At 48.6% G+C, this 14,353-nt stretch overlaps 1 protein-coding gene across 1 annotated transcript in view; it reads right to left on the bottom strand.

The window, feature by feature from the left end:
- The window catches only part of cdca8 (cell division cycle associated 8), a 47,982-nt gene extending 41,951 nt beyond the window's left edge, over positions 1-6,031 (bottom strand). Inside the window, exon 1 of the mRNA XM_072548547.1 lies at positions 5,921-6,031. The gene's annotated coding sequence lies outside the window, so the exon portion shown is untranslated. The remainder of the gene's footprint in view (positions 1-5,920) is intronic.
- Positions 6,032-14,353: the final 8,322 nt, after the last annotated feature.

The raw sequence follows: 14,353 nt of genomic DNA, 5'->3' as shown, positions 1-14,353 counted from the left end.
CACATCTGTCTCGACAATCTTTCTCTGATGTAATGAATGAAGTAAATTAAGACCAGGTTGTTTCACCAATGAACAGAATGTAATTACAGCATCACTGCCAAACTATCTAATCATGGGCGAATTCCCCTGTCCCAATCATACTTCCATATTCTGTCCCATATCACCTTCCCTCATCTAGATCACAAGTGATGTGGAGGTGCCAGTGTTGGACTGGGGTGGATAAAGTTAAATATCACACAACACAGTTATAGCCCAACAGGTTTACTTGAAAGTACAAGCTTTTGGAGCACTGCTTCTTTGTCAGGAAGGATTTTTAACTGAGATTATGTGTGTTGTACTGTTGGTTATCCAGCAACTCAAATAGGAACTAGCTTTATAAAATCAGGGTATTCTGATCTTTTTCGGAGTCTGATAGTTCCAAAGACTTCAGCCTGTAGTGGTTGCATTATTTAGGCTTATACTCACTGCAATTTAGAAAAACAAGTGACTTTAGAGCCATAAAGTCATTCAGCATGGAAATTGATCCTTCAGTGCAATCTGTGCAAATCAAAGAGCCCAAACTGATCCAGTTCCACATCCCTAAAACCCTTCCTATTCATGTACCCATCCAGATGCCTTTTAAATGATGTAATTGTACCCACCTCCACCACTTCCTCTGGCAGCTCATTCCATGCATACACTACCCTCTGCGTGAAAAAGTTACCCCTCCCGGGTCATCTTCAAATCTTTCTCCACTCACCTTAAACCTACACCCTCTAGTTTTAGACTCCCTTACCCTGGAGAAACAACCTTGGCTGTTTGCCCCTATCCATGTTCTGTATGATTTTATAAACCTCTACAAGGTCACCCTTCAGTGTTTAATGCTCCAGGGGAAAAAAACCCCAGCCTATTCAGCCTCTCCCTGTGGCTCAGGCTCTTCAGCCCCAGCAACATCCTTTTAAATCTTTTCTGCACCCTATCAAGTTCAACAGCATCCCTCCCATAGAAAGCTGACCAGAATTGTACGTAGTATTCCAAAAGGAGCCTCAGCAATGTCCTGTACAGCCACATGACATTCCAACTCCTATCCTCAAATGTTCTGACGAATGAAGGCAAGCATGCCAAATACCACCTTCACCAGCCTGCCTACCTGAGGCTCCTCTGTCAAGGAATTATGCACCTGCAGCCCTTGGTCTCTTTGTTCTACAACACTCCCTCAGGAGAAAGTGAGGACTGCAGATGCTGGAGATCAGAGCTTAAAAATGTGTTGCTGGAAAAGTGCAGCAGGTCAGGCAGCATCAAAGAAGCAGGAGAATCAACGTTTCAGACATAATCCTGAAGAAGGGCTTATGCCCAAAACGTCGATTCTCCTGCTCCTTTGATGCTGCCTGACCTGCTGCTCTTTTCCAGCAACACATTTTTAAACACTCCCACAGGCTCAACCATTAAGTGTTGAAGTGCTGCCCTGGTTTGCCTTACCAAAATGCAACACTTCACATTTATCTAAATTAAACTCCATCTGTCACTCCTCGGTCCATTGTCCCATCTGATCAAGGTCCCATTGTACTCAGATAATAATCTTCACTGTCCATTACACCACCTATTTTCTTGTCAGCTATAAACTTATTAACCATACCTCCTATATTCACATCCAAATCATTTATATAAGTAATAAAAAGCTGTGGACCCAGCACCGTTCCTTTTGGCATACCATTCGCCTCCAGTCTGAAAAGCGGCCCTCCAGCATCACCACAGTCTGTCTCCAACTTCAAGCCTACTTTATATCCAATTGACAAGCTCCCCCTGGATGCTATGTGATCTAACCTTACTAACTAGTCTATCATACTGAATCTTGTCAAATGGTTTGCTGAAGCCCATGTAGACAACATCCACGGCTCTGCCTTCAATCTTATTTGTCACCTCTTCAACTCAACCAAGTTAGTGAGACAAAATTGTCCATGCACAAAGCCATGCTGACTTATCCCTAATCCATAAATGCACATAAACCCTGTCCCTCACAATCGGATCCCCTTCATGGCAAATGATCAAATTTGGTTTCAATCAAAAATCTGTAATAAAAGTTTTCTAAGGGTGACTGTATCTGTCACTGGACAAAAAGTTAGAAATGAACATTTGGGACCTTGATCAGATGGGACAATGGGTCGAGGAGTGACAGGTGGAGTTTAACTTAGATAAAATGTGAGGTATTGTGTTTTGGTAAGGTAAACCAAGGCAGGACTTGTACAGTTAATGGTAGAGCCTGAGGGAGTGTTGCAGAACAAACAGACTAAGGAGCACAGGTGCATAATCCCTTGGCAACGAAGATGATTAGCAACTGTCATAAAAACCCATCTAGTTCATTAATATCCTTCAGTGAAGGAAATCTACCATCCTTATCAGATTTAGCCTATTTGACTCCAAGCCCACAACAGTCTTGAATTGCCCTGAAGGCATTTCGGGATGAGTAACAAAATTAGCCAGTAGGTGTATCCCACGAATTAAAAAAGCTTGCCTTTTGACAGAGCTAAATAAACAATAAGCATTGAGGTGATGCATGGTGGAGAGGACAGGGAGTTTGAAAATACCTTCAGTATGTTGAAGTCATGACAACAAAGTGAGGAGAGGAATAGGAATTAACACTGGTCACTTCGCAGTTTTTAAGCCTTAGAGTCACAGGCCACAGAAACAGACTCTTCGGTCCAACTCATCCACACACTATCCCCATCTAAGCTAGTCTTGTTTGCCAGCATTTAGCCTGTATCCCTCTAAACCTTTCCTACTTATGTACCCATCTGGACGCCTTTAAATGTTCTAATTGTACCTGCCTGTACCACCTCCTCTGCCAGCTTATTCCATAAACACACCACCCACTGCATGAAAAAGTTTATTAGGTCCTCTTTAAAGCTTTCCCCTCTCATCTTACAGTTATGTCTTCCAGTTTTAGACTCCCTTATCCTGGGACAAAGACCTTGACTATTCAATTTATCCATACCCTTCATGATTTTACAAATCTGTACGATGTCACCCCTCAACCACCGACGCTCCATGGTGGGACTTCAAATAATTCAGTTTTTTTATTCAATAGTAAAATGACTCCAAACCAAGATTTACTTTACTTAAAATGCCTTATCCCACTCTCAGTAAAGCCGTGGTCACCTACAAAGATAATTTATAATCCTTAGTCGTTCACACCATCGCCACTCAAGACAGGATTATCACCACCGCCCCTCCTCCCCTCCCCCTTCAAGATCAGATGAATAGCTATAAATCCCATATATTCACTTTTCACCCAGTGACATCATACCCAGGCTATGCTACTCTACAAAGAATTCAAGATGAAAAGCCAAGAGCTTCTCAAATTTGCTCTTATCCAGCTCCAACATGATCATTAATTTAAGGTTAGCTAGCAGTAATCTTATAGAAAAAAAAAGAGTGAGGACTGCAGGTGCTGGAAATCATAGTCAAAAGGTGTGGCACTGAAAAAGCACAGCAGGTCAGGCAGCATCCTGACTCTCGTGCTCCTTGATGCTGCCTGACCTACTGTGCTTTTCCAGCTCCACACTTTTTGACAGTACTCTAATAGACTTGTGAAAACATTGCTCAATACAGGGGCATCGGCATTATTTTCAGTGTGAAGGAGGCAGCCAGGAATGATGCAGTGCGGTCATACCAAAGTAACGTGTCCACCTTGAGAGGTCTCCACACTGGAGTTCAGCAGTGAAAATGTAGGCTTAAGGTGTCATAACTTTTGTTTTCGAGCCTTTGTCCATTGAGAGCATGAAGAATTAAAAACTGCTCAGGTGCTACTTTACACTTGTAGAATTAAGTGCTCCTGGATGCAATGCCAAGGAGGTCATACATTAATATGTGGGATGACAATGAACATAAACTCCAAAGAATCTGGACTTCACAGATAACCCATTCTCTTGTCAGGATTAGAGTGGTGCTGGAAAAGCACAGCAGGTCAGGCAGCATCTGAGGAGCAGGAAAAATCACCTGGTCCACGGATGCTGCCTGACCTGCTGTACTTTTCCAGCACCACTAATCTAGAGTCTGGTTTCCAGCATCTGCAGTTCTCATTTTTGCCATTCTCTTGTCAGCTCACTGAAAAATTCAAAGAGCTATGCAGTAAGGCTGGAAATAGAGAGCAGGAAGAACCAGAGCCACATTGCTCTAGATGACATATTTACTCACACAAACACAACACCTTACACAGAGGAGTATGAATTCCCTTCACTTGGAATGTTCTGTCAAAAGCTGACTAGACTCAAAACTTGAATGTTGCTTTCCCTCCAGCTCTGCGGAGTTTCTCAAGCAATTTCTGTTTTTGTTCCCCTCCAACTAAAGTCTGGGAACACTGAGGCATCAACTGCAAACCCTCTGAAAGAAACCTGCACCATTACCAATTGTTGCTGGAGAATCATAACCACAGGCTTGAACTCCGTGGACCTGACCACAACAGCACACTCGCTCTCCATGTCACTTACATTGTGTCTCTGTGTTACTCCCGAACCCTGACACTACCATGTCATGCTGGGTAAAACAAAGACCCATCCTTCCCCAACGCCAGGGACAGGGAGAACCTCAATAACAATGACAGTTGGCATTTGTGCCCACAAGATCTAACACACAGCTCGATGAAGCCACTCACACCAAGACAAAAGGAAAGGCGGGAAGGAGGGCAACGCAGGGGGAGTGGGGGGAGGATGGAGGGCAGCACAAGGTGGGGGGGGGGCAGAGTGAGGGGGAGAGGGCAGTGTAAGGTGGGGGGGCGGCGAGGGCAGGGTAAGGTGGGGGGGCGGCGAGGGCAGTGTAAGGTGGGGGGGCGGCGAGGGCAGGGTAAGGTGGGGGGGCGGCGAGGGCAGGGTAAGGTGGGGGGGCGGCGAGGGCAGGGTAAGGTGGGGGGGCGGCGAGGGCAGGGTAAGGTGGGGGGGCGGCGAGGGCAGGGTAAGGTGGGGGGGCGGCGAGGGCAGGGTAAGGTGGGGGGGCGGCGAGGGCAGGGTAAGGTGGGGGGGCGGCGAGGGCAGGGTAAGGTGGGGGGGGCGGCGAGGGCAGGGTAAGGTGGGGGGGCGGCGAGGGCAGGGTAAGGTGGGGGGGCGGCGAGGGCAGGGTAAGGTGGGGGGGCGGCGAGGGCAGGGTAAGGTGGGGGGGCGGCGAGGGCAGGGTAAGGTGGGGGGGCGGCGAGGGCAGGGTAAGGTGGGGGGGCGGCGAGGGCAGGGTAAGGTGGGGGGGCGGCGAGGGCAGGGTAAGGTGGGGGGGCGGCGAGGGCAGGGTAAGGTGGGGGGGCGGCGAGGGCAGGGTAAGGTGGGGGGGCGGCGAGGGCAGGGTAAGGTGGGGGGGCGGCGAGGGCAGGGTAAGGTGGGGGGGCGGCGAGGGCAGGGTAAGGTGGGGGGGGGCGAGGGCAGGGTAAGGTGGGGGGGGGCGAGGGCAGGGTAAGGTGGGGGGGGCGAGGGCAGTGTAAGGTGGGGGGGGCGAGGGCAGTGTAAGGTGGGGGGGCGGTGAGGGCAGTGTAAAGGTGGGGGGGGTGAGGGCAGTGTAAGGTGGGGGGGGCGGCGAGGGCAGTGTAAGGTGGGGGGGCGGTGAGGGCAGTGTAAGGTGGGGGGGGCGGCGAGGGCAGTGTAAGGTGGGGGGGGGCGGCGAGGGCAGTGTAAGGTGGGGGGGGGCGGCGAGGGCAGTGTAAGGTGGGGGGGGTGAGGGCAGGGTAAGGTGGGGGGATTGGGGGTGGGGGGGGTTGTGAGGGTGAAGCATTGAGTGATGCCTCCCGCACTGACCAGGGAGCTGTGGTTTGAGAGGTGTGTGACGCCTAGCTGCAGTGAGCTGAGCCTTCTTACCCCCCGGTGCCCCTGCCGGCCGCTGCCGAACCTCCGGCAGCCCAGAGTAACCCGCAACTCTATACCGCGGCCTCCGGCTCACAGAGCGGGTCGGTACAGCCACAACTCACCCTGAGCGCCGGAACCCTCACGGTCAATCTCGATCTCGGTATCTGTCTGCGGCTCCAGCTCAGCGCCCGCGCCCTCACGACAGTTAAATTTCAAACATCCCGGGCAGCCAATCAGAGCTCGGACCACACCCCCAGACACATCACAGCCAATCGGAGAGCAAGGCCACACCCCCAGACGCACTACGGCCATTCGGAGATCCAGGCCACGCCCCCAGACACATGCAAAGACCAAACCCCAAGCCATATCAAGGCCTTGCGGAAACGCAGGCCGCACCTCCAGGGGCAACTTAACCAATCGGAGACCCAGACCAAACTCTACAACCAATCAGAGACCGGACCACTCCGCCGGTCACATCACTGCCAATCAGAGAGCTCCTCCGGTCACACCAATCAATCAAAGCCTCAGATTACGCCCCCAGTCACACTACAGGGTCACGCATTCCTGTTACACTCTAGCCAATCAGAGCTCAGGGGCAGGCTCCCAGCCGCACCACAGCCAATCGGAGCCCAGTCCTGTCACGTTGTGAGTCAATCATAGCCCAGTCTGTGTCAAGGCGAGCCAATTACAAACCGGTGCTGGCACGGGGGCAAAACAATCACAGGCCCGCTCTGTCTCGGGGAACGTCAGATACAACCCGGCGCCTCTCTCAGAGACAGCCAATCACAGGCCGATGTGTTGTAAAGGGGTGGGGGGGGGCGGTAATAAGCAGTCAGACCCTGACACAAACAAACCCAATCACAAGGTGGCGCTGTCCCAGGGAATTGAGAAAGATGAGGATGGATCTTACAGAAACATATAAAATAATGAAAGGAATAAACAAGACACAAGTAGAAAGGATATTTCCACTGGCAGGTGAAACTAGGACAACAGGGCATAGCCTCAAAATTAGGGGAAGCAGATTTAGGTCTGAATTGAGGAGGAACTTTGTCACCCAAAGGCTTGTGAAGTAATGGAAGCTTCCTCACTGAAAGTTTTTGCAGCTAAGATAGATAATTTTTTGAATAGCAAAGGACTTAAGGGGCTGGTGAGAGGGTGGGTAAGTGGAGCTGAGGCCACAAAAAGATCAGCCATGAATGAGGAGAATATGTTTGTGAAAAATGTAACTGTTCCTTCTGCAAGAGGCTTGTTTAAAAAAAAATGTGAAAAATAAGGCAAAGTGCTGCAGAAACCACAATCAGGGGTCATAAGGCTCGGTGTGGACTATGGGGGACGAAATGTTGCTATAACAAGCACATACACAAGCATGGGCCCCAGCTATGCCTGTCTCTTTGTTGGCTATGTAGAACAGTCCATCTTCTGTAATTACACAGGCACCACTCCCCAACTCTTCCTCCGCTACATTGATGACTGCATTGGCGCCACCTCGTGCTCCCGCGAGGAGGTTGAGAAACTCATCAATTTCACCAACACATTCCACCCTGACCTTAAATTTACCTGGACCATCTCTGACACCTCCCTCGCCTTCCTCGACCTCTCCATCTCCCTTAATGGCGACCGACTTGACACCGACATTTTTTACAAACCCACCGATCCCACAGCTACCTGGATTACACCTCTTCCCACCCTACCTCGTGCAAAAATGCCATCCCGTATTCCCAATTCTTCCGTTTCCGCTGTATCTGCTCCCAGAAGGACCAGTTCCACTACAGAACACACCAGATGGCCTCCTTCTTTAGAGACCACAATTTCCCTTCCCATGTGGTTAAAGATGCCCTCCAATGCATCTCGTTCACATCCTGCACCTCTGCCCTCAGACCCCACCCTTCCAACCATAACAAGGACAGAACCCCCCTGATGCTCACCTTCCACCCTACCAACCTTCACATAAACTAATCATCTGCCGAGATTTCCGCCACCTCCAAACGGACCCCACCAGCAGGGATATATTTCCCTCCCCACCCCTTTGCGCCTTCCGCAAAGACCATTCCCTCCGTGAATACCTGGTCAACCCACCCTCCCATCCTGGCACCTTCCCCTGCCACCGCAGGAATTGCAAAACCTGCGCCTACATCTCTTCCCTCACTTCCATCCAAGGCCCCAAAGGAGCCTTCCACATCCATCAAAGTTTTACCTGCACATCCACCAATATCATTTATTGTATCCATTGCTCTTGATGCTGTCTCCTCTACATTGGGGAGACTGGACGCCTCCTAGCAGAGCGCTTTAGGAAACGTCAACCACACCGCCCTGTGGCCCGAAATTACAACTCCCCCTCCAACTCTGACAACGACATGCAGGTCCTGGGCCTCCTTCACTGCCGCTCCCTCACCACCCGACGCCTGGAGGAAGAATGCTTCATCTTCCATCTTGGAACACTTCAACCCCAGGGCATTAATGTGGACTTCAATGGTTTCCTTGTTTCCCCTTCCCCCACCTCACTCCAGTTCCAAACTTCCAGCTCAGCACTGTCCCCATGACCTTTCCACCTATCCACTCCACCCTCCTCTCTGACCTATCACCTTCATCCCCTCCCCCACTCACCTATTGCACTCTATGCTACTTTCTCCCCACCCCCACCTTCCTCTCATTTATCTATCCACCCTTCAGGCACTCTGCCTTTTTCCTGATGAAGGGCTTTTGCCCGAAACGTCGATTTTCCTGCTCCTCGGATGCTGCCTGAACTGCTGTGCTTTTCCAGCACCACTAATCCAGAATCTGGTTTCCAGCATCTGCAGTCATTGTGTTTACTTAACCACAAACAGGTCATAAGGCTCAGTGTGGGGAAGAAGTGTTGATCTAGCAAGCACGTACACAGCTTGCAGTGATGGGGGATGCATGCTAACAATAGATCACAGAGAGATATGGTGAAATGGTCAACTATGTGGTAAAACAGCCAAGCTAACACCTGCACCTTGTCATGTATAAGGCCAAATAAGGCAAGAAACAAACAAGACTAAGGGGCGACAGGCTTAGAGTAGCGGGAGAAGTAAACAGAGGAGGAGTGAAGTGAGTAGCTTATGACAGGTTTGACGCTTTGCATGCTAAGGCAATAAGCTAAAAGAGGAGTACCGAGAGACTCAGCTGAACTGTATGATTTGCGATGTAACCTGTTGATCAGTGTATCTACTTGTCGGACACCCATTCTTATAAGAATGTTTTAATAAATACCTGCTTCGGAATCTGACTCAGACTGAAATTATTGAAGAATGAGAATCATTTCTCACAATTGGGGACGTCGTCCGGGATACTGTTGTCACCGGCGGAGTGGTCACCATCGACGACTGGGAAGACCTGTCCCGTTCCTTTTAGAATAGTCCTGTGTCTTTCGTTGGTGGGTGCCCCATCCGGTTGATTGACGAGGATCCTAGGGGAGCCATTCCGAACCAGGACAGGAAAATAGGGCAGGCATGGAATAGTAGGCACAGCTGCAGTCAGGCAACTCCCTGCATGGACCAAGGAAGAAAAGAGACTGGGGGGTGTGATACCTGTTGAATTGAGCGACTGACGGATTGAACACCACGGGAGGCAGTGAGCCTTGGGGGAGGGGGGGATGTCAAATAAGACACCTGGGAAAACAGATAGAGAAGTCCTGGAGAAAACATCCCTCTGGAAAGTCCTTTGGGAGGGATGTTCCCCTGGATTTGATTGGGGTTAGAGTCCCCTAGGTTTGATTGGGGTTTGAGTTAGAATTGCTTTGGTGACTGGGAGTGTGATACCTGTCAAATTAAGGGACTGCCGAGTTGACCACTATGGGAGGTAAAGGAAGCAAAAATGAGGCGCCTGGGATAAAGGGTAAAGAAGTCCCAGAAGACATTCAGCCAGAAAGTCCCTTGGAGCGGATGTTGAAAAACTGGAAAAATAATTCTTGAACAAGGGAGAAGGATAAGAAAACTATGATAAAATATTGTTGTTTTGTCTGGACCAAAGAGAGTATTTGTCCACCATCAGTCTTTCGGCCGAAATATGGGTCGGAAGAGGATTGGGTCTGTCAATTGTTGAAGTCATGAAAGTTAATGAAAAACAATCTTTCTCTAAAGAGGAGTCCGACTAAGCCTCTTGCTGCCAGGACAGCTGAGACGTACGTTTATATAGTATGAAAACTATGACAGGAAAGGAGGAAAAGTCACCCTCGGCACCCCCTCCCCCTTGGAATGTTGTTGACCATTTGCCCCACCATATGACCACCCCCCCCCTCCAAAATGAGCCTGACGATCTACAAGCCGATAGCCCTGGGTTAGGTGTGGCGGCTGGTGGCGAGCAAGGGGAGGGGGAAGATGAGGAACAGGTGAAGGTTTTGAAACCAAAAGTCCCGAAAGGAGGACTGACAAAGGAAGTAAAGTGATAGAAAAGGATATTGAGGAATATCCATTCCCGAAATTAAATGAACGACACCAAGAGACAAATGTATACCCTCTCAGGGAAGTTCCCATTGGGCAGGGAACAATTGGCTTCATAAATGCCCCTTTAACAAGCGGCGAAGTCAAGACCTTTAAGAAGGAGATGAAACTTCTTATTGAAGATCCTGTGGGTCTATCTGAGCAAGTAGATCAATTTCTAGGTCCCAATCTATACACTTGGATGGAGTTGATGTCTATTTTAAATATTCACTTCACTGGGGAAGAGAGGGGGATGATCAAAAGAGCAGCTATGAGGTTGTGGGAACGAGAACACCCCCCTGGGGAGGGAGTTATGTCAGCTGAACAGAAGTTTCACAATACATGCCCAGGCTGGGGAACAACGAGGCAGCTGACCAAACCCAGATGAAGGACCTCAAAGACTTAATAATAAAAGGAATCGGAGAGGCAGTCCCTAAATCCCAGAATTTAGCAAAGGCATTTGAGGTCCGACAAGAGAAAGATGAGACTCCCTCAGCATTTTTACTGAGGCTGCGGGACTCAATGAGAAAGTACAGTAGTGCCTCGACTTACGAACTTAATCCGTTCCGGGACCCAGTTCGCGAACCGAAAAGTTCGCAAACTGAATCATTTTTTTCCCATTGTTCAGATAGCATAAGAACGCTTGGGCGTAGCAACGAACGCTGTTCACAGTGCACACGCCAAAGACGAACTGAATGAGAACACGCAGGGCCCGAGAGCTTTTGCGTTCAACAAGCGCGTAGCAAAGCAGAACAATGAAACCACGTGGTCGCACACAGGCTTTTCACATTCGTACCTTCGTTCGTACCTTGAATTTCGTATGTACGTTGAAGCAAAATTTTATGTACAATCCTGTTCGTAAACCAAATTACGAGATCCCCACAGGCAGGATGTTACTACTGTGGAAAGACGGGTCACTTTAAACGGGAGTGTCCGGATCTGAAAAGGGAAGAGAGGGCGATACTGCTTATGAATTTTGATGAAGAATAGAGGCGTCAGGGGTTCCTGCCCTCGGGGACCCACTGGGAACCCTTGATAAATCTAAAGGTGGGACCTCATAAAGAAGATCCAATTTTCTTAATAGATACGGGGGGGCAGCATGATCATCCTTAAATGTTATACCCAAAGGAGTACAATTTACAAAACAAAAGGTAACAGTGTCCAGTGTAAAGGGGGATAGATTTACAAGTCCCCGTATTTAAACCTATGACGATCGAAAGTGATGAAGGAAATATTGAGGGACAATTATTATACATTCCAGACACCGGAAGAGACTAGTTTGTCAGGAAGAGACTTAATTATATTATTGGGACTGGTGATCGGGGTGAGCGACCGACAACTAGGAGTAAAAATCACCCTTTTGACCAAGGAACAGGAAAAACATATAGACCCCACAGTAAGGGCACGGAAAGGCAATTGAGGGGGATTCCAGATTCCCCCTCTCAAGATCAGCTTGAAACAGGTGGGGGAGACGGTATGTGAAAGACAATACCCGATTTCGACCAAAGGAAGAAGGGAGCTACAACCCGTGATTGAGGGATTAATTAGGGACGGCCTGCTGGAACACTGCATGTCCCCTATAATACCCCCATTTTGCCAGTAAAGAAAACTGATGGTACCTATCGTCTGGTACAAGATCTAAGGGCACTTAACAGGATAGTACAGACTCGACACCCGGTAGCCCCTAATCCTTATACCCTCTTGAGTAAAATCCCACACGACCACAAGTGGTTCAGTGTGGTGGACCTAAAAGATGTCGTTTGGGCATGCCCCTGGCAGAGGAAAACAGAAACATGTTCACCTTCGAGTGGGAAGGCCCAAGAATGGGGCGGAAACAGCAATATAGATGGACAATGCTTCCTCAGGGATTCACTGAGTCCCCAGGTTTGGCCAGGTTTTAGAACAAATTTTGGAAAAGTTTCTAAGTCCCCAAGGGGCAAATTTGCTGCAATATGTAGATGACCTATTGGTCATGGGAGAAGATGAGAAGGGAACAATGGAAGCAACTAATCAATTCCTAAATTTTCTGGGACAACAGGGATTTAGGGTTTTGAGGAACAAATTACAATATGTAGAAAGGGAAGTAAAATACTGAGGACACCTGGTCAGTGAAGAAAAAAGGAAAATAAGTCCTGAAAGGATTGAAGGGATAATGGGAATGCCACTCCCTCGGACTAAATGTGAATTGAGGAAATTTCTGAGGCTAACAGGATACTGTAGATTATGGATCAAGTCATACACCCAAAAGACAAAGAAATTATACCTAAAATTGCCGGAAGAAGAACCACAGTTGTTAAAGTGGACAGAGGAAGAAAAAGAATTAGTAGTAGGATTGAAGAAAAGTTTGATCCATGCCCCTGTCCTGGCGTTGCCTTCCCTAGATAAGCCCTTTCACTTGTTTGCCACCGTTGATAAGGGAGCAGCCCTGGGGGTCCTGACCCAGCGATGGGGAAGGATGAAACAGCTGGAAGCATTCTTGCCTAAATTATTAGATCCAGTTTCTAGAGGGTGGCCCAAGTGTGTGCAGGCAGTAGCAGCAACTGCGTTACTGGTGGAAGAAAGTTGAAAACTCACATTCAGCGGGGCTTGGATAGTAAGCAAGCACCCCGCATCAAGTACAGGCCATACTGAACCAGAAGGCAGGGCGGTGGCTAACGGACTCTAGAATTTTAAAATATGAAGCAATTTTAATAGAGAAGGATGACCTTACATTGATCACAGACACTTGTCTGAATACAGCTACTTTTCTTTGGAGGGGGGAAGGACGTAGTTCCCTCGGACCCAGAACACGACTGCCTTGACATTATAGAGTATCAGACTAAAGTAAGAATGGACCTTAGAGACATCCCTCTCCACGCAGGGGCCAGTCTGTTTGTGGATGGGTCCTCCAGAGTAATTGAAGGCAAAAGACGTAACGGATATGTGGTAGTGGACAGAATAGAGGGGAGTGTAGTCAAGGCTGGTAGGTTGCCCAATGACTGGTCGGCACAGACCTGCGAACTCTATGCGCTAGATCGCACTCTTAAAACTCTGGAGGGGAAGGAAGGAACTGTCTACACAGATTCTAATATGCCTTCGTGGTGGCACATACATTCGGGAAAATATGGCAGGAGAGGACTGGTAAACAGTAGAGGTAAAGAACTGGCTCATGAGGCATTAGTTCAGCAAGTATTGGAAACCCTTATGCTGCCAAAGGAGATAGCCATAGTCCACATTAATGGTTATCAGAGGGGAGATGATCCCGAGATAAGAGGAAATAGGTTGGCGAATGAAGTCGCTAAGGAGGCAGCATTGAACCCACAGGTCACCCAGATATTTACCTTGGTCCAGACAATACAGGAACCTACGGGGAGACCCCTATTTAATACTAGGGAAGAGAAGGAGTTGGAGGAACTAGGGGCTACAAAAATGGTAGAAGGGAAATGGGTGCTACCCGATGGTCGGGAAATGTTATCTAAGATGCTGATGCGAGAAATCATGGCTGTCCTACATCAGGAGAGTCATTGCGGAGTGCAGGCCATGTGTGATTTGGTTCTTAGGAAATATGGATGTAAAGGGATATACATGATTGCCAAACAGATATGTGAAGGCTGTATAACATGTAAAAAGATAAACAAGAAGGTACAAAAGAAACAGGTCCCAGATGGGAGAGACCCTGGGCTAAAACCATTCCAGAGCATACAGGTAGATTACACTGAATTGCCCCGGGTAGGAAGGCTAAAATACATGTTGGTTACAGTAGACCATTTATCCGGTTGGGTGGAAGCATACCCCCTGGCCGCAGCAACAGCAAGTGTGGTGTCTAAGCTCATTCTTGAGTGGTATGGGATAGTGGAGCGTATAGACTCAGACCAGGGAAGTCACTTCACCTCTAAGGTGCTTGAGGGAATAATGCAAAGCTTGGAAATCTCCTGGGATTTTTATACCCTCTGTCTTCAGGGAGGGTCGAGAGGATGAACCAAACTCTTAAAAGATAGTTGTCCAAATTGGTATTAGAGACCAGACTCCCCTGGACCCGATGTTTGCTGATAGCACTCCTACGTGTGCGAACGGCTCCAAGGAAAGATTTGGATCTGTCCCCTTATGAAATATTATTTGGGCTGCCATACTTGGGAA

The sequence above is a fragment of the Chiloscyllium punctatum genome, chromosome 27 (genome assembly GCF_047496795.1).
Source record: "Chiloscyllium punctatum isolate Juve2018m chromosome 27, sChiPun1.3, whole genome shotgun sequence".
In the NCBI taxonomy this organism is placed as follows: domain Eukaryota; kingdom Metazoa; phylum Chordata; class Chondrichthyes; order Orectolobiformes; family Hemiscylliidae; genus Chiloscyllium; species Chiloscyllium punctatum.
The sequence above is the reverse complement of the archived record's forward strand: the minus strand, read 5'-3'. Positions and strand labels throughout refer to the sequence as shown.